This window comes from Stigmatopora nigra, chromosome 10 (assembly GCF_051989575.1).
Source record: "Stigmatopora nigra isolate UIUO_SnigA chromosome 10, RoL_Snig_1.1, whole genome shotgun sequence".
NCBI lineage: Eukaryota > Metazoa > Chordata > Actinopteri > Syngnathiformes > Syngnathidae > Stigmatopora > Stigmatopora nigra.
In genome coordinates this window covers 10,889,799-10,911,419 of record NC_135517.1, presented here as the reverse complement: position 1 = coordinate 10,911,419, position 21,621 = coordinate 10,889,799, and the positions used below count along the sequence as shown (strand labels likewise).

The 21,621-nt window shown below is 39.5% G+C and overlaps 1 protein-coding gene across 1 annotated transcript in view; it reads left to right on the top strand.

The window, feature by feature from the left end:
• Positions 1-21,621, top strand: part of ppm1j (protein phosphatase, Mg2+/Mn2+ dependent, 1J) — a 148,079-nt gene that overhangs the window by 20,087 nt on the left and 106,371 nt on the right. The window contains exon 4 of the mRNA XM_077726762.1: positions 15,282-15,355. The gene's annotated coding sequence lies outside the window, so the exon portion shown is untranslated. The remainder of the gene's footprint in view (positions 1-15,281; positions 15,356-21,621) is intronic.

Below are 21,621 nucleotides of genomic sequence, written 5' to 3'. Positions count from 1 at the left end.
TCTGTTTTAAAAAATAAATCATAAAATTATTACTCAGACACAAAAGTCTCCATTCCCCTGTTTAAGTGCCTGTTTTCTTGGAAACTAAATTCCGTATTTTCACGACTATAAGGCGCACTTAAAAGTCTTAAATTTTCTCCAAAATAGACGGTGCGCCTTATATATGAAAAAAACAGAAAAACAAAAACAAAAAAACACCACTGTCGGATATTAAAAAAACACAAATGCCTGAACTGAAACAATACTGTTAAATATGCAGATGCCATCTTAGTTTACAAAATCTTCCATCATATAGCTCCTCCCCACTGCAAGAATTTATACAAAAAAAATCCAAAACATCAACAATGGCTGGCTCTAGAGGTGACTGTGTAGTGAATGCTTCATACCTGGAAGTCAATAGCAATCACCATATTTTCACAACTTTAAGGCGCACTCAAAAGTCTTAAATTTTCTCCAAAATAGACAGTGCGCCTTATAATACTGTGCGCCTTATAATACAGTGCGCCTTATAATACAGTGCGCCTTATAATACAGTGCGCCTTATAACACAGTGCGCCTTATAATACAGTGCGCCTTATAATACAGTGCGCCTTATAATACAGTGCGCCTTATATATGGAAAAAATGTCATTCATTGAGGGTGCGCCTTATAATGCGGTGCGCCTTATAGTCGTGAAAATACGGTACTTATTATTTACAAAGTCAAAAATGCTCAACGTAGAGGGAAAAACTAAGTTTTTCACTGGAATATACGTCTCACTTTTAAGTGCAACTTATTTTATATGACACGCAGCAAGAACATAATACGTGAATAAATAAATCTCAGTATAAAAAGCGTTGTAACAAAGTATTTTTACTTTTATTACCTCCGTACAGAAGCCCGGCTACCATCGCACACACACACACACATACACATACATACGTCCACACGGGGAGACTAATATTTAATTTTCCAGCTCGCAAGGTTAACAGCGTCGTTTGTCTTTTGATGATGTGGCCGGCACATCGATTTTTCTTGGGGTTTGGCACTATGCGCTATTTCCCCACCGACCACAACATAACAGCAGAGACACAAACAACCCTCACGCACCTTGACCCTGTGCACCACAATAAATAAATAAAGAAACGGGGGAAAAAAAGCCTAAAAGCTCCATGGCCTTTAGTCGGATGGCGCCACAGCTTTCTTTTTTTTTCTTAAATCAAAATCCAATACACTCCCTTGGCATGCTCCCCCCACCCGCTTGCCTCCCCTTCCTCTACCGTTACTCAGTTCTGGATTTCACTTGAGGTTATTAACCTTTAGGCCTAGCGAGCATGATTTCGAGGTCCCTGCAGGCAACGTGAGTTGTTGGAGAAGGAACAGGTGTACGAAAAGCGGTGAAGCAAGAGATAGTTACAAAAGAAAAACTGCCGAATACGTCTAACAATAAGACAACAAAAACACATTTAAGTCAGGATATGGATACTGTAGCAGAGGGACTCTCTTCTATTTTTAATGCGGCGCAGCGCTTGTTACAGAAGGCAAAAATGCGCCCGCCTCTGCCAGATAAAAATGACATCCAACACAGTTTTATGTTTGTGTGTTATCAGGATGACAAAACATCGTTTTCATTGGAAGCTGCAGTCCAGTGATTGCATGCAGCACAGTGAGGAAGGTGTGGCATCTCCATCTCCTCTTCCTCACACTAGCATTATGTGAAGGGCTATAGCCACAAACATATGCTTAAACTTTACCTGACAGCTTGTCAAAGCGAGAAAGCTGGCATCATCAATGGCAGCCATTGAGTTAACAGAGAAAATGCAGAAATATGCTTTATTACTATATGTAGTACTCCAAAAACAAATGCTGCGTTTGACATACTACATTGCTAAAACAACTGAGCAAATAGTGTAAAGAAACTTTTTCAATCCAATATCAGAACATTTCAATATCGATAGTTTGATACACATCTGTACTTATAAAGAAAATACTAGAGTTTTATAGTCTGAAAACTATGGTCCCCTATTAAATATTCTCATGAATACACATCACTGAAAGTACTAAGACAAAACCTTGTATAAATAATGTACTTTGAAATACGTTGAAGTAATCTCCAGTGAAAATGTACCAACTGAACTCTGCACAAATCAATTAGAACCTAACGGGGTTTCATCCCTAACATATTAAAATGCTCACTTTACACATTTTGCAGTCAACAGAATGAAAGCCAGCCGTGATCCATAACTTGGTAACAAAAGACTTTTCATCGTCATTTAACCTTCACACTCAATTTCATGCCTGTGCAAAAAGCCAACGCTACTGTTTTCTTTGGACTCCTGCAGGCGCTTCTTGGGGAGCAACAAAGGGGAGTTCCACATTAAATAAAAAATGAGCAAAGCAGGCAAAGTTTCATTATTCATCTGGAGCTGGCGACTACCCAGCTTCCCATAGGGAACACAGTGCAATTTCAGTTGGCGGGATGTTGTGGTTTGCATTGCGTTGGATTGTCAACGTTGCAAACTCTGTCTTCCCTTTGGGGTATGGGTGGGAAAATTTCAAAGAGCAACTAAATCCTGGGCTTTCTGAATTGTCCACCTTTCAATTTAGCAAGTTAACAATCAAGGGTATTGACGCAAATATCTTTTGACAGCTTAGAAGAGAGTTGTTGTTAACATCTGCTTTTGTACCAAGTGGTGGACAAATAACAGCCTTTTGAGTGCTTTTAAAATATGTTCTTTTTGGTATTCCCAATATTAGCACATTTCTATTGGCATTATGTCCATTATGTGTGGCTTGGTTGCTTGTATGAGTACTTTTGTGATGATGTTACAAGGATGTTGCTGGAAAAAAAAGTTTTGAAGTGCGAGTTAATGGATGTCAAGAACGTAAGTGGAGAAATAGAGAGAATCATCTTTATACGCTGTGGATGTTGGGAAAACCACTTGAAATTAATTTACATTTTTTAATTAAGTTTCATCCTGAGCATAAATGCAGACAGGCGCATTTCCTTTGAGGAGAACAGGGAAAACAAAAGGGTAAAAAAATAGTTGCCAGTTTTGTTGTTTGAAGTTAAGTAAGACGACTTTGTATAACTGAACGATGCACAAAATTGTATTGCAGGCAGTATTCATTAGAATATTTCGTTATAATCATGTTTCAAATTGGTCATAATGTTGTGCAAAAGTGAATGTGCATTCACTCTAGTCCTCAATGATACAGAAATCAGTCTCCCAGTTCATATGGATTGGACATCTTTGGCCGTCAATGGTAGGCGTCGAACTAAAAACCAATGTGATTCTTTGTGGAATCGCTCAGCCTCATATGTCACATGCTAATGGATACTAGCAAGTACTCAACTTGCAAGCCAGTAGACCCAAGAAATGAAAAAAAGACAGCAAAAATACCTCCCAGAGCTTTAGGAGGAATCGCGAGGAGAAACGTTGGCAGGTTCTCTTGTTAGATTTGACATGCCGCATAACGGATGACAAGGCCTTCTCCAGTGGCTACAACATGACTATACGCCAAAGCCCAGCAAACGGCGAGAAAACTTTGCGAGAATCCCGCGGGGTGATTATCTGCTGGCTCTCTTTGTGTAGCCTCAGGATGGAAAGAGGAAATGTGTCTCTTATATACATTTGAGTCGAGAAAAAAATGTGATTATTTGCAAACAGTGGCAGTCGCCGCTGAGGCGGCTGCCTTTCCAGCATCGGGTGATGAGCGTGATGCCTTCCGGGGGTTTTGAAATCCATAATAACGCTGCTAAACTATGAGCTCATGAATAATGCATCAGTTTAGAGGAAATCATTGCTGCTCCTGAGTCAATTACAGCTATCAATAACAACGGATGAAATACTACACGGTGTGGAAGATTTTTGGTATTATGAGTCCAGGAGCTAACGTACAGTGCAATTATATCAGACCGGATGGAACTGTATTTGTGAGCCACCTCGTATAGTCAAAATAAGATATGTTACCGTTTGTTTTATATATTCAAATGTTTCCGACTCAATCCTCATCTCAGAAACTCTGTTGATGGTCGGAAGAGAATTTCAGATCTCAGTTGAATCTTTTTAAATCAAGGGTGTCAAACAAAATATTTGTCCTTTGCCACATAGTAGTTTTGTTTTTATTCGGGGGTGCATTATGTTTGTCCGGTTGCCAGAGTTCCTCCATTAATTGTCAACTAATGGATTAGCTATTTAGTTGAGGGTCAAGTTGTTGTTCACCTTTATATTGTCCAAATATTCTCTTTTTTTTTTTTTATTAAGAAAGAAAAAGCCAATTTTGATACTTTATAAACCTGGTGGGCTTTCAGGAAAAAAAATATTATACCATAGGGCATATTCTGAAATTTTTAATTACTATTTATTTTGATAAAAGGAAGGGAAAATAGAAGCAAATATTCTCTTATTTTGGAAAGAAACATGAACCCGATGCATTTTCAAAATAGGGGAGGAACAGATTTGACACATTGTTACTTAAATTAAACGACAGGCATTCAACGTTTGCAGAAATCTTCATTAAAGAAGAGATTATTTATGGATTTCTCCAAAAATGATTTAATTTTCATTTCTTGGCTGCTCCGAGCTTTTAGACACTCAATTTGCTATTAATGATTGTGAGCCAAGCGAGCTTGGTGAAAAATAACCTCCTCTGGAGGTACCCACCCGACATAAATCTGATTAGATGCAAGTGTGAAAAAGTCTCACCGGATAAACTTTGAATGGATTCACTCTGTGTTCAATACACACTTCATAATGGAGGAGCCAGAGGTAGGCGGCAGATGTAGAAGAATGTGTTTACTGCTGTGTGCAAAACGTAAAGTCTCTGCACGCGAATGAGAACAAATGTAGCGCAATGGAAGAGCATCTCTGGTTGCATCCATCATGAAAGTCCTGATGATACACAATCAGAAATTCTATCGAGCAAGGGTGGCCCAACTTTTTGTGAAATGAAATCACTGTCGCCTAATACCACTTCTAGTGGTAAGCGTGAAGGCCACCCGAGTCATCTGTGGCAATTTACAACATCCTAGCCAAGTGCCAATGATCGGACAGAGGGAAAAGGCAGACATTTTAAGGCGGCCGGCCAAAAGCGATTGGCTGTGCGAACAATGATTTGACACCAGCAGTAATTTTAGAAGTGAGAACGAAAAGGGATATTGACAGCGAGGGAGGGCCCGTGTGACAAGAAATCCCAGCGAGGGGCAAGCGAGGGGAAGATTGGACCCGTCACGGGTGAAACAATTGGCTTTGACAAGCAGATTTACTCAAGTTGTTTACTAAATTTTGGTGTTGGGAAGGTTTTCAGAGAGTAAAGAGGTGATGCATCCTTCATATTTATCAACTTGCTTTAGAATTTGTGCATTTGTACTGTTCATACTCAATGCACAGAAAAAATGTAACGCTCCGCCCAGTGCTCGCAGAGACATTACAAAGAGTTAGTTGTGATTTTGTCTTGCGTAATTTGACAGAAAACTTAGTTCTGGTACCCTGTCCTCACTTGGATGTACTCTTTTTACAAAATATTAAAACAAATACAGTCTAACAATTGATTAAACAACTTGAAACTTCTTTTTTTTGATTAAATGGTTACTATTTTCTAATCTAATTTATTTTGTTGAGTTGAATTGAACTTATTGCCATCATAAAATACGAAATTGCCTGCTTCAAAACGGTGAAAAAAATGCAGTTTTCATTCATTGACTCAATGACAAGTCTGTTTTTTATTTTCTTCATTACCGATGGTTTCACTATGCCGAAAAACAGGAATTTCCGTAAACTTGACGATCTTAGTATAAATATAATATATGTTGACAATACTCGGGAGGCAGACAAGCATATCTCTGACAAAGTTTTATAAACTCCCCGTTTTGGCAGTCATTTAAGAGTAGAAAATAAAAAGAAATGAGAGTCGTATTTTTTCCCCCTGACTCTGCAGTAAACACACTTTCTTTTTTGGGCAAAGTTTTCTTTTCATTGTTGTCTCACAGAAGGGAAGCAGCAGCTAATTTCTACCATCTAAAACCTCCATTGTAAGCAGTGTTGACTCTAGCTTTTCATCACAGGCAAATACACACCGTCACCTGTGGCGGTGCGTTCACGGACACCGTTTATATTCAAGGTTGATTAACAGCGGGGTGTCATTTGCATTATTAGAGACTGGGCTCTAATGAGACTTCAGCTTTTGGGCCTTAATTGGATTGCTTCACCGCGGTCCCTTATTGATATTTGCATGCCACAGTTCATCATGATAAGTAATGAGAAGATTATTCACTGGAGGTCTCCAACTGCAAGCTCCATCTGGGATGTGTGTATTTGTGGGCTACTGTCCACTGTGGGGGGGATGACAGCACAATGACAAAAGGGACAGGAATGAAATGTTTTGTTTTACTAAAAGCCGTTTGTCCTTGTTTGCTTATTTTAATGGTGGTGGAGAGTGCTGACTTGGAGGGAAATCTCCCAAAAATATGTTTACTTTAGGGATTAAGCCTTCTATTTGTCCTCATTTGTACTAAGTTGACATTTGAAATTGTCTTTTTAGATGAATTTTTGTGACATTCATGGTGTTTTTATTTTTTTACCTCCCAATCCTTTACAATAATTGTCTCATTTTTCTATACTCCAAAGCACAGGTGCCAAATAGCCTTCCACATTTTTTTGTGCATCGACTTTATTTCTTTTTAGAATTAAATTGCAAAAAATGGTCCTCACTAAAAGATATTGGACTACAGGATTCTGATAATATTTACTGTTCAAAATAAATGAATAAAAAAGGATAACTAACTTTCATTAGACATATTTTTCAGGAAAAAAACGATTTGTACACCATTGTACAATTTGTTCCCCTTACAAAATAACAATCCAATCTGCCAAGTTATTTTTTAAATATAATTTAGCATTTGTTTTAATGGGCCCTGATGAATTTGAGTGTGTTTTTAGAGAGAATAAAAATATGAGAAGCATGAAGCGAGGCGGCGCGAGTGGTTAGCACTTCGGACTCACAGCTTTGTGGTCCTGAGTTCAAATCCAGGTCAGTCCACCTGTGTGGAGTTTGCATGTCCTGTGTGGGTTTTCTCTGGGTACTCCGGTTTCCCCTCACATTCCAAAAACAGGCTGATTGGACAGAGGATCCAGGGTGTCCCCTGCCTCTGGCCCAAAGTAAGCTGGGATAGGCTCCAGCACCCCTGCGACCCTAATGAGGATTAAGCAGTTCAGGAAATGAATGAATGAATGAAACGAGGCGAAAGTCATACTAGATGCAAAATATGGTAAGAAGCAAATAGCGCATACATTTTGGCTGTTTGACACCCTTGCAATAAGATGCCTATACGTAGTCATTCTCAGCACTACATTTGTAGTTCTTATTAGCTAATAACCTGTCTTTTGTGAGGGGTGGAGGGGACAACTGTTCTTTCATGGCTTTGCGGTGTATTGTCATTGAAATATGTCCTACTACAAAAGCAGAAGTCATGGCGAGGACAAAAAGCTCCCGTCTCATTAGCAGTGAAAGCAACCTGCCGGTGAAGAACACCTAAAGGAGAACTCGGCGCGCTTCGAGTGTCCTTTGGGTGTCGGGTTCCGAGAAATAGCATTAGAATCTGATAATTAGCCAAGAGGCTGTGCACCGTAATTAGTCGTGAATTGTAGCAATTATAGGTGGCCATTTACGTGAGTGCGCAAACAAAATGTTGCTTCTCTGTCAATTTTGAAATGGTTTGTGGTGGCAAAAGTTCAATTCATGTACTTTTGCTGTAGTGCAGGGCTTTTTATCTCGGTTTTAATTGTTCCACTTTGCATAAGGACTCACAGACTGAATATTTTTCAAGAAAATCGTTTTTTTTTGTTCATTACTTTAGCTGTTTTACTGCCAGTGTTATCATTAGGTTAAAATACATTGCTTTTTCTTGAGAAAATACATAGATTTTGAAGAAATTTCTAATTTTAAATGGGACTTCATAGTGTGCTCTATCTTACTTATCTTAACAATGATAGACGTCCAATTCTGCTGTAAAATTGAAATTCGTTTCTCAATAAAAATGTATTTTTAAAGTGGTAAAATCTGGCAGCAAATGTTTAAAAAAATAATGGTTTTGTAAGAATAATCAACAATACCTTGTATAAAAAAAAATTATTCAGTCTATCCCTTGACCCATGCTTTTGAAAGACAGTTAAAACGTAGTTTATTCTCCGTCCACGAGAGGAGACATACATAGCCTTCATTTATTTTTTTTCAGTGTTCCCGAACAAATGTTAACAAAAAGTGCTGTCGCTCTCATTAAAGTGAGGTGAAATCCTTGTTACATGCACAGCATTAAAAATGCATTTTAGAAAATTAATTGTAAAAACAGTCATGGTATAACTTTTAAATCTATCATTTAACTTTGCTCGAGTTTTACCCAGTACTGCCAACCTTCAATTTCATTAAGGGTGTACCTAATAATATGGCTGGGGATGAGATGCAACTGCACTAGAGCACTTCTTCCTCATCATTGCCTTCACGATTCCCCAGACCTTTCCGCTGTGGTCCATTGCTAGCGACACTGTCCCACTGGAATCCCATTAACAGCAACTATCACCCCCCTTCTGCTTGATATTCATCGGTGTAAAAATGCAACCGGGTTCAGGAGCTGAATTCGCATCCATTCTATTGTTTTCCTCCAACTCTTGCAGTTTCTAAACCAAATGAATGCCAGCCCTGGAGGTTGGATTTGATTTAATGGATGGATGGATAACACGGCAGCAATGGGGCCTCGCTCGGATAGAAATATGTCCAATTTAAATGAGCCTTCAGCCTTCCGTTTGTCTACGAGAGGGTCGCGCTGTTCAAACCTGGGTGTCATGTATGACATGATGATGCTACATCGACAACTGTGGAAGCCGCCCTCATCTCAGACATTCTCTATGGAGAGGAGATGTGAATATGCCCGTAGCCATGTTTGACACTTAGCTGAATGATATTAGCATAAAACAGCATCTGGAGTTTGGAGGTTTAACTTACACAGCATGAAATATAAAAACGAGGACCCCTCATCAGCAACAGTTAAATGGTTTGTCTCATGCATTGAGTTCATTTAAGCTAAGAATGGCCCGATACTAGTTTTTGACTTATGATGTAATCCATTTTTTTTTTTGCCTATTCCGATCTGATGCTTACATTTTTACACCAGTAAGAATAATGCAGTCAGTCAACGACAGCTAAGTAGAAATAAAAATAATAATGGTAAAAAAGAACAGTTCAGTAAGGAAGTTCAAATCAACTTTTCCCATAGAAATGAAGTAAATACAAAAGTTAATTCGTTCCCACTCTCTGAAAAAACACCAAAAAACAGGATATTACCATTGAAAATTATTTTCATTGGTTCTAATTCACCATCTACTAACAGAGAGACAAATTACTATCTAGTGGTGATGATGTTCAACACTAAAATGAGACATTATTCAGTACAAGAGGAGAGAGATAGAGACACACATTTTGCACGGCATTGCGCTCGTAACATGACATACATTTCACTAAAATAAACTAAGATTATGATACAGACACACTTTGAAATGTTTTAATATTACCTCTCACTAAACTTAATTCAAATTTTTCTTTCATGTTTTTCACTTATCTTCTTCCGGCTTGGCTCCTTTTTTGCCTGGCTTCCTTCCACCTTCACTCTTACCCGGAGTTTTTAAAAGGAACCTAACCTAGGGTTGTTTGTTTTTGTCTCCCCTTTAAAATGAAGAGCCAGCTCCGTCACGGGTACACCACTGTCATATTTTTCGATTAGTTTGTGCTTAATATTGATTGCCTTTTCTTCGCACTACCCTTCATTGCAATTACAATTATCATGCTCCTTAGGACAAAAGGTAATCTCACTGGTTGATTCGCTACGACCCACCATCTCAAATATGTCTGCCTCCGCTTCAGCTACAACATTGCAGTATTCTGCTTTAGCTAGTGGAGACGTCCCTCTAACAGGGAAAGCCAGAAGGTTCCGGTGGTGCACAAATCCATATTTTTATGTTTATTTGGTCCTCTACTTGCCAGGTCACCAAGCATCATCAATAACATCAGAGTGGAATCTCAAACACTCGTGTATTAATTTAAAAAAGAAACCGTTTGGTTTTCAACTGTATTACGACAATTCTTGAATCTGCTCCTCAATTTCAATCCAAATTTTTAATATTAGAAGGAACTTTAACCAAGCGTCAGTCTCGCAACCCCTCAGTTTTTAGTCCTTAAGATTTAGATCTCGGCTCTGGTCATTAAGGGCAAATAGTGTATAAAGCTGATGCCCTAAGGGAAGAAGCATGTTTTATTCGAAATAGCTGAATAAAGCCTCCCAAAAATTGTAATTCTTATAATTCCAACATAAAAGTCAGCGCCGAGCAAAAAGGCTCTCTCCCTCTGGGCCGATCGTTTGAAATGGTCACGAGCGAGGAAAGGTTGCTCGTGAAAGTTGAGCGTCCGACTTTGTTCCCGTGCCCCGGAGCACATCAGCCAGCCTTCCACTCGCTTATGTTGCATCAGTAATCCCTCCGCCTCTCTTTGCGCCCGATTGGCCGTGGCTCTACGGAGCCATCAAAGCGGCGAGAGGCCTCTTTCTTTTTCTCCTTCTTTCTTTTTCTTTCTAACTCGCGGCTGTGGGCACAGGCGGTGCCTTCAAAGCACCGAAAAAAAAGATAACAAAAAATTAGGCAGGCGTCGAGGCTGAGTGGCATTTTTTCCCCCCAAAAAAGAAGCACAATCATCTGCATCTTGCTGTGCACCTCATTAAAGGCACGCCATGCCACCTTTTAAGCTGTCTTTTTGACTTGGGCAACTGTGGTGATGAATGAACTTTGACTTTGCTCCTTTTTGTTAGAAGTAGTTGAGTTATTTTTCAAGTTTTCATTGCTTTTGCAATATACGTAGTTAGCAGTTATTAAAGAGGACTTTAAGACACCCACCCTCAGATTCATAAATATTGGATTTTTTTTAGACAGTAGCCATTTGGCTTTCAACACCCTGAAATTATTGCTTGAAGTTTGTATTGGAGTGAGAGAACATTATCTTTGTTTTGATTTCACATCCATGGTGGCTCGTGTGCCAAATCTGGCCTGTTAGATGTTTTTTCTATGATCCGTGAAAGTCACTTGTATCTTGTAGACTGTACAATTTTGGAGGAAACATAGTTTCCCTCCCCAAAATACATAAAAAATGACTGACAAAATATACCTTTTTTAGTTACTTTTTGGTCAATTTTGAGGTCAACAATGTCTTCAAATTTTGTATTGACTATCAAAAAAATGAGCCATACTTTACTTGAAAATACTCTTTGGCCAAATCAGTGGCCAAATGTTCAGTTTTTGCAGAGTATTGGTCATTTAAGTCTCAACAAGCAACTTTTAACAGCAGCACCCCCCCCCCAAAAAAACAACAACAGCTGCATGCCAGCAGGAGTCCTAGCGTGTTGATGCCAAGTAAAACACATTTGATACCACCGTTTTGTTTGGATCCTTTTGACAACGTATCCGATTCTTCTTTTTCAACTACTGAGCTCAGACACTATTTCAGAACCCGCAGCAGAATGCCTAAATAATCTCAGTGAGAAATGTTTCATCATGTCTGCTTGGTGACAGCATACGGCAAAGATTCCCGTGGCAAATTGTTTGTTGCCAGCTTCGTTGTGTGGGTTCGGTCTCACATGTGCATTTGGGCCGGATTGCTTTATCCCCTCTTCAATCTTGCTTTTTGTTTCGCTCTCATCATGAAAATAAATGAAACTGCGCAAGTCTTCTGCAGAGGCGAGCGGGGCCCCCTCGACCGGAGGCCTTCGGGCTTGGTTGGTCGAGCTCTCAGCAGTACGTTGTCATGGCAGTGCAGAACGGGAGGGAGAACACGGCAGCCCGCGCTCTCGCGGAATGACAATTGGCGAGGCCGAGTGGGGTGGGGGCAACAGCAACGAAAACCGCAAAAGTGATGTTGTTTTGATAAGTCATGCCATAAAAATATCCATTTGAAGTGTTAGAGTTAAGTGATGGATGAATAATCCTCCTACCTCAGAAACTTTCAGATCAGATTTTGCATCCGTGTTGATTGTTTGTGCAGTTTTTGTAGAAGACCCATCGTCAATATTGAACAAAAAAAGTTTTTTACATGAACTCAACACCTTACACATTCTATTGGGTTAAAATATTCCTAATGGGTTGGGTACATGAAGCATATCTCTTCCAATCAGGCTTTTAATCCAAATAAATGTGTCCATGTAAATATAACCACCGGCAAAGTTCATTTGGCCCGCCTTCTAACCGAATAGGCGCTTTAGCTCAAAAGTTCTGCAGAGTTCTGTGGTTGGTGTATAGTTCAGCCTTCTTTCATGGCTTTATTTGCTCAAATGCTGCAAGTTTAGTGGGATGAGGGATCAAACCCCAGGGAAAACCGGTTGAGATCTTAATGAGTTGCGCAACTTCCTCTGCCGCCGCCCCGCATCCTCTGATGTAGCGCCGAGGCCAGCTTCGGAGGGACTTAAGTGTAATCCAGAGATGGAGGGAGATTTGCAGGTAGACAGGACGGAATTCTGATTTGATGACTTTGTTTTTCCAGACAGAGTGAGATGTCGGCCGATTGCACGTGTGCGGTGATGGATGGATAAATTCGCTCGGAAGCCGCAGAGGCTGACTGATTTCACACAGTCTCTTATGTCAAATAACTTTATACATGCTACTACTTAATCAGGACTAGATTAAGTGTGTCACAGCTGGCTTTGACAGCAGCCTCCGACCTGACTAGAGTTTTTGTCGCAAAAATTTGAGAAGAAAAACTCTTTGGTTGCAATTGCAGACGCTATACTTTAAATGAAGGATTGGAATTGGCTTTCAGAAATGGATTTTTAAATATCTCATTTCGTACATAACAGGGCGGAATTATTTTGAGGCTGACTGTTGATCCCATTACAGAAGAAGTTTAAGGCTAGCTTGACTCAATTCCCATTTAAAAGGATTTATTACCATTGTGTGCATCAAAAAAGCGGCTATACTAGAGGCTAGCTAGTGGCAGCTTTTAGCATCTGATCTGAAATGTCCATAATTCGCGACAATGGGTACCAAGGGGTTAAAGACGAGGTGTTTTATGGCTTCTATTTTAGCTATCAAAATGTGCAAAACCTTTACTTTTTCATCCCCACTAAAGGTGTTACTGTAGCTTCAGCCCATTTTAAAAAGTCATGAACTCTTGGGGATTATTCATAGCGCCAAAGTGTTAATGGAGGAAGAGGAGGTGACGGGGCGCTGAGGGATGCTACACACGTTGGTCCTGCCAGGGTGAATAAAGTGCTCCCGATCGCGCTTGGGTCCGGCCGAGTGTGTAATCAGTCAGAGGTGCGGCCTGTCTATCAAACTGCCGACAGCCCGTCGGCGCCGCTGAACGCCACCCAGATCAGTGGCCGTCATGTGACAGCTTCCAAACGAGGACTTTAAATTAGTTCCTTGGGTGGTGGAGCGATTCCCGTGAGTTCTGTCCACACAAACACACACAAACACACATACACATACATGCCACAAAGCTCCATTTCCTTGCTTAGACTCCCACCACCTACCCAAGTGTATGATCACAAACCATCAATGTTTCCTTTTCACAAAATATTCCAGCTTGTTTGATACTTTTGACTTCTTTTGCCCTACACTGGACATTGGACACATCTACGCAGAGTGTAAAAATAAAAGGGCCTGAAGTGTTTTCCTTTGTGGAAGTAGCCTCAAAATTGCTTTTGTCGAAGGCTAAAGGGGGAGTAAACACACAATATTTTTAGAAGGATCTGTATTATGAGCTATAGTATGTCAAAACACCACACTCTGATAATACTGCATGCATGGAATGATAAAATATATTGTGTGGTAGATTGAAAGTTTAAACCCAAAGTAAGGTAATTATATTCAAACACAGACATTTATAATCTTTCATGGAAAACACTATTTTAGATTCTAAACCTTTAATCCAGTGCATCTCAAAGCCGCACTATTATTAGTACAAAAGTTGTATTACAATACGTTAGTCTTTTTGATCTTGTTCATTAAATCTTTTGCTTTGTCATTAGAAATGTAATAACTATACAGAAAACACTCTTTTCATTTTTTAATATTTATTTAAATGTTTTTACATTTCTTGTTAATTAATCCATCTAACTTTTTCAAGGCCATAATAAATATGAGACTTTAGCCTGCCAGTAATTTCCGCGAGAAACGTCAACATAAAGTAAAGGGAGCTAATATTGGACTGCCTTCCAAAATGAATGATGATGCTCGTGAATATCACATCAAACATCAATTTTCTCGTAGTTTTACTGGCAATACTGCCTTTATTGTTTTTAAGTTTTCCATTTTGCAACGTGATTGCTGACCTTCTTTTAACAACCTCTTAAAGGATAGTGATTTATCATCAGCAACTGCAAAGTGAGTAAAACACAAAGAGGATTGATTACATTCTGTTCCTGTAGGTAAAGTTGTGTTATGGCACCTCCCTCCAAGAAGAGCATCTTCATTTGACGGAGCGGCTTGTCGATCTTCGCAAATAGTTGCCACCGCGTCGTAAATGCTGTTCAAATTTCTTCAAAATCTAACCCCATGTGATCTCCATAATCTAGGATTACATCGAGTAGGAAAGCAAAAAGAGGCAATCAATCTTCTTTAAAGGATTTAATCCCTTATGAAATAGACTAGATTATTTGCTTGGGTTAGGCTTTATGACTGAGATGTAATTCCCTGGGAGTTTCAATGCCAGTTTTGTGTTTGCCTGGCTCCCTCTTACTTCCTCCGGTTCCCCACTAGGGGATTCTTGATTTATAGATATCATTTGACCTGTTAAGGCAACAGTCTGCCAAAAGTCCAAGATTAAGTGCCAATGTCTGATCTGACAGCGGTTCCTGCTGCTAATTTTACATGATCTATGGGGCTAATACCTGTTCTCTATCCACGCCCGCGCCTCCTGTCGTGCCCTGGCGAGAAATCGACTGTATGTCAAACCGTCGCGCAATTATTGCGATGAGTTTTGGCACTGGGCTTGAGAACCTAGAAAGCAGGTTTTGGAGTTCATACTGCCGTTGCCCTCCAACAATGACTTTCTTGCCCGAACATGAGGGGTCGTCTCGTATATTTTTTCGAAGGTTTTCCATGCCTAGACATTCTTCAAAGTCTCCCTATCCAGTTCTGCTCTGGTCTGAGGTCAGGCAAAGGATGTATCAGTATCTCTAAAAGGAGACAGAGTAATGAGTCAAGTGGATTAAGAGGTTGAGAAAAACAAAACATCCATCCTTTTTCCGTTGTGCTTATCCTTTTCAGGGTCACGGGTGAGCTTCCCCATCCAGGCTGACTTTGGGAGAAAGGTGGACTCCACCAAGGACTGATGATGATAGGTCAGTGGGACTTGTTTCTACTATTATTTGAAGTATCAAGGACAGAAATCTCTATCGTCTTTAATGCTTCAAAATATTATTATTCCATATTTATGTGCATTTAGTCAATGCTTTTTAATTTGACCCCAAATCCGTTTTTACTGGGAGGGCTATCACCTTTGTTTGGACAAATATTTTTATACCTGGTCTAATCTTCGTGACACATTTAGTGCATGTGCAGCCTGTTCAATTCCGATAAAATCAATTCAACAATTATTATTCTGTCTAAAAACACAACAAACAGAACTTTAGCTGTCATCTCTAATGAATAATTAAAAACCTGTCAAGTTTGCCACATTTCTTTCTGAAACTATACTTCAAACTGTCACTCACATATAAAATGCATAAAAAAGCCACATAATCTGTATTAATGCTTGTCTAAAAATAGTTCCACTAACAAATACTCAATTTACTGATTAAAACACATTTTCTAAATATGTCAGTACCATCTGTCTTAATTCATCTGTACAATGTCTAAGACATGCAGTAATTACCAGCGGATTACAACACTACACATGCTACTGTGAATTAATTAACTATGATTTTGATTAAAATGTCTTAAAGAAACAGAAAGACCTCATCGCTAAATTTGCACTGTCAACTGTTGGTATGGCAGAGATGCTGAACAGCGATATAAACAAAATATTTCTAGATTATTTCATGGCTGCAGCACGTCGAAACACTGAAGCTTGAAAACCCCGTAGGCGTATCTTTTAAAGTACATAAAGAGGAAAATCTGTCATGCTGCCGTGTCCAATTCATAGAGATATCTTGCACAAGTCCCTGACAAAACCCATTTAGTCAAAGACATACAGTACATGCTAAATCCATACACGTGCAAGACAGTTTTTGATTAGGGAGATGGCACTTTTTAATGAACATGGTGTTAACTTAATCTTTTTAGCCCCTGATTTTACCACCTTAACTTGCTGGCTTCCATTAACCGCAATAAATGTCCAATCTATTTGATCCATGAACTGACAATTTCGCTTTAGTCCTCCGGTAAAATGCCTTCTTTCTTCTGGATTGACGGCAATAGATTTCCAGTTTGTTGGAATATGTTAACAATGACTTAGGTGTGCCACAGGGCTCAATCTTGGAGCCCCTGTTAGTTGTAAACAATCATGTTTGTAGTATTAACTCGCTTGCTGCCAGTCATTAGCAAACAATGAGTTAATAGTCTCATTATTTCATGTTAAACTCGAGTTTAGTAAAATCATTGTAAGATGCTATCCGTGAAGTTGTCCGATTCAACGCCATTTTTCATGGCTTTTAATCTGGACATTATATTCAAGTTTCCTTGCTAAGCGAATTCAACGTACCATATCTGGAAACTCTCTTATATCTGTTCAAATTGGAGGCAAACTTAGATCCTTTCATCCTGATGGGCTACGGTGAATGTCAGTACGACTGGAGGTTGGCCATGTGAGGGAAGATGAAGAGCCAGGCTAAATATCCCTGTGATGGATGCGGATAGCTCCGCCAAATCCAGATTGAGCCTCGCCAGCCGAGGGATGCCTTTGATATGCGAAAAGGGCTAATCCCCGCGGTGCTGGCTGCTGCCACGTCTTCATTCTCCCAACCACGTGCCCTTTCATTAACCTTTGACTCGCTCTGGCACTGCGTTGGGAGAGGCCAGATTGAAGTGGCTCATTTGATCCTGCCACAGTATTTCTCACAGCTTGCCCACTCCTCTTCAGGAGTAAGCGTTGTTGATATTTGTATCATTTTGTTTTCTCCATTTAAGACCTAATTATTACACACGGATATATGCATCTCAATCCACTACAGGGCAGCAGAATTGTGCCTAAGCAATCCAATTCAAATCAATGCCCATTTTCTGACCTTTGACCTATTCTCTTCTCTTCTTATCACTTGAAATTTGAGTGAAATGGGGTAATCCATATCATTTTTTTGGAAACCTATTCGAAGTCATTACCCCTGAATTGAGTCACCTTTTCTGTTTCATATTAAAAACATGCTGTAAATTTGATAGTTATCCCTTCCTGCGCTGTCAATGGCTGCCAGTGAGTCATATCCTCGATAGCGTTTACTCCTTGATTATTTTACACGCAGTATATAATTCAACTTAACATTAAATGGGTCTGCAATCACTCATTAGTTGAACATTTTCTCCTTTACTTTGAGATTTCCTAGTATATTGTGAGGCAATTTATATAGTCATAGTAGTTTGGTCCCAATTTTCCCTCATTAGAATTTCATTTGAAAATGCAACAAGCACACCAAGTCCACTCCAACCCAATCCAATATCGTGATGGCTGGATAAGGTGTTTGCATAATCCACGACCTCATTTCAAAGATTTTTATTTTCTAGGCAGTAAGAGGATAAAATAGATATTTTTGTGCATGGATCTGTTGGGACAGCCAAAACAAAGTGCTTTCTGTCCATGTTCGACAAAGTGGGAACAAAGAAGAGGGAGGAGGCCTTAGAGTGAAGTCGCATCATTAACGTTGAAGTGTTTTTAATTGTTTTCATGCTCCGTGCTCCTCTGAGAGCGCACTTCTACTCAGCAGCAAGTAAGCACATTGGACGTGAATAATCAGCTACTCGCCTTTGAACGGCAACACGGTAGCCATTGAGCACTGGGCCCTGAAATGACCATTTTGTTGTTTAATTATCTATGATGCCTCTGAGTGAAGCATCCTGGCCTGCAGCCTGTGTAGCCAACAACTTAATTAGAGCTGTACCTCCTCCCACCACTCCGTGCTCTGGGAATGATCCATCCTCGTAATATTGCCTCTGCAATGCAACACGTTATTTCAATGAAGACTATTAATATGATTTGGTCTTAACGTTGCATGCTGCTCATCTGCCTTTCCTCTGAAGAACTCTTATTTCTTGAAGCTTTGCTAATGTTGGACAGTTACACACTGTAGAATTCAGCAGTAAAAGAAGTGGGAATGGAATCATCGGAATCTCATGGCGCATATCAGAATTTTATGGGGATGCAGCTATGGATACAAATGAATTGTGAGGTGTATACTGTCTATTTCAATGTTGATTCGAGAAAGAATGGAGATATCGATGAACGTGGATTCAGTGATGAATGAGTTTGAGATCTGGATGGCATGTTACCGATCCGATCACCGGAAATAAGGCCTTGTCGTGTCTTTTTTGGAAGATCGGAATTGGGTAAAAATGATTGGTGGACTGGACGAAGAGTTTGTGAGTTGGCGTGCAAGAATTTGTTTTGGAAAAGTGATCCGAAATCTGATCTTTACAGTTTGGGCTCCTGGCGCTCATTTGATTCATGTTCTGCAGATTCTTTTTGCGTCACAAGACTTTTCAGTCAAGCAGTTTTAGTCGAAGCTGAGAGAAGAAAGTGCCAAAAAAACATTTTCCTGTCTTCCTCACCTCGTGTGACCATTCATGCCACCGGCTTGTTGTAAGCACCTGCGGTCGTCCATCACTGCTTCGCTCCGGGTGGATTGTAGACGGTCTCCATCCACCTCGGAGAGATTTGGCCCTGTATTTCAACTCCAAGCAAAACACACAGCACTTATTTTTTAACATCTGGCAACAACAGATAAACAAAAAGCCTCACCGTTTGCCCATGAAATCCACGTTAAACCACCCGTTAAAAATAGCACATTAATTAACCTTCACAGTTCTGTGACAATATCACGGCAATGCCAACTGGGTCTGCATCCTAAGCGGGAAATATCCCAACCGTAATAGGTGATTACTGCCAATGGCTCACCGGCGGCTGCTTTTTAATGAAATACAGACCCTGGTCTTTAGATGCGCTATGCAGTAGGTTGTGGCTGTCAGCTTACTGCTAATAATCTCAGCCAAATGACAACAGAGACCAAATGCAAACATGCCAATGAAGATTCAGGAAAATGTCATCTTGTTTATTGCGTTAATCCTGTAAAAGAAGCGATTTTGACGTCTGTGACCAATATTAAATTGAACCCCTTTGATGTCCAAAATTAGATTAGATTTTTTCTCCCTCTTTAACTCACTATCACAATATGAGTTAAGACTATGATTGCTTTTGTACAGATGTGATGTACAAATAAACCCATCTTTTTTATCCAAAGAATAACCCAGGAAAAACACAAAAAGATTTGGATGACAGGATCAAAACAAATATTTAAAATGCTAAGCTAAATTTAAACGCTTCCAATGTCTTGTCCTTCAAGTAAACCTTGTTGGTAAACCTCACACAGACGTTAGTTTGACATTTTTAGAAGGGAGCTGCTCCCAGAGGACCAATTTAGGTGAAGCAGAGAGCAAGGCATGCCACATTGACATCCTTAGCGTCTGAAAAGTGACACTTATAAAGAGTCGGAAAAGAAGACTGATACTCTCTCACTTACTTTATAGCTGACATCATGTTTCTATATGTGAATATTCTATATGAACTAGTTTAATTTTGTTTGGACGTCAATCCTATTTGAGTTATACAATTACATGTTTTTTTTTTATATAATTCAAATGTTTTAAGTAGCAGCCTATATGTTAACATCCACAATTACTACTTGCACTTTTTCGGGTATGAAAGATTTTAAGTGCAAAGTCTTAAAAGTACAATATAATAGCTAAATAGCCACCTGGCAATTACCCAAAATCAACAGGACGTAAGCCTAAATCAACAAAAAGCCATGCAAAAATCCCCCAAATAAAGAAAGTGACCTAAAATGAACACGAGTGCTTCAAAATCAACAACATTTGACCCAAAATAAAGAAGAATTTACCCCAAAAAATAAACAATATGGCCCGTAGATGCCCTAAGATCAACAGGAGACGAGTTAATCAACAGGCAGAGCATAAAATCTTAAGCAATGTCACTAAAAATTGCATTTTCTAATTTCCATGCACACTGATTGGCAATCCCTAGTGAGGTGAATGCTTTACAGAATGGATGCTTGCATAGATTATACTTTGCAATAATTAGCCGCCATAATTCAATGATCCCGCCTCTTAGGGCCAAACGCTGGCATCAAAAAGCCCTTTTATGCTTTGGGATGAACTGTATTTTAAGTCCATCTTTTGGCATTTGCAACCCTGCACCCCTTGAGTGCGCTTCCCAGTCGTCTCTGCTTCACTGGGGCATGTGATGGGGGAGCTTCCAGCAGTGTCCCAAGGTAGCCAATCTTTGAGAGATGACAGGCCACAAGTTCCATTTTTATTATGATTTATTCCAGTCAGCCACTTTTCTGTAATGGAAATTCATCGGGAAGCATCCCGGCCATCTGCGAGCGCCGCCAGACGTGTGCGTCGGCCCCATTTGGCCAAATGAAAGTGCACATTTTTTAATGCAAATATTTGCCAGACCATTTTGCACAACTCTAGCGTTGTGTACATTTCCTTACGATTGGATTGGCGTGTTTATTGGAAACTTTCTGCATACCGTTTTGCATCTACATAGTATCTGCTCATATCGGGAAGAATAAAGAACCACATAGTCAGCAGCAACAAAACATATAGTGCACATTCCCTCTATATATTGTCATCTCACCCCCTTAGTTTTAATGTAGAGTACGCAGAGAAACTATAAGTAATCGCTCCTATCATTCATCTTTTACATCCAGTCTGTAAACGTCCATATTTTTTACACTTTATATTTGGTTCACTTATTTTGCTGGAGCCATATCGGTGAGAGAAATAAACTTTTACTTGCCCAGCTATATTTTCTTATGGAGTGAATCTTCCTATTGAAGAAGTTTCGCGCTTTGGAGATTTATGAGGGAGGCAAGCCCACACCGTAACGTACAGTGTAATTCATGCCCGATCAAACTAAAGCGGAAAGATGTTGGAAAATATGATGACTTTAAATGGAGCCGCTCTGTCATGGGGACAGCTGGTGCCGTTCCTACATCTCACTTCCATTGTAGTCCATTCTCAATGTGTGGTAATGCGCCAGTCTGCATGGAACAATAACCCCTTTATGGACCCTGAGTATAAAATAGTTCAAACAAAGAAACCATAGTTTTGGTTGGTGATTGTATTTCGATCTCTGACCTGCTAAAAAAACTAAATTTGGGGTTTAAAAATGAGCCAAGAGTAGTAAATATTTTATTTTTATTGCTTTTTCAATTGAATGTTTTTAATAGAAGAAAAAAAAACACTGAACTGTAAACTTCACCCATCCTTTAATTTATTTTAATAAACTTTAATTAAAAAAATAACTTTCATTTATTAAATTAAACTATTAAAAGAAAAAATATATATATACACATAGTATGTGTTTATATATATA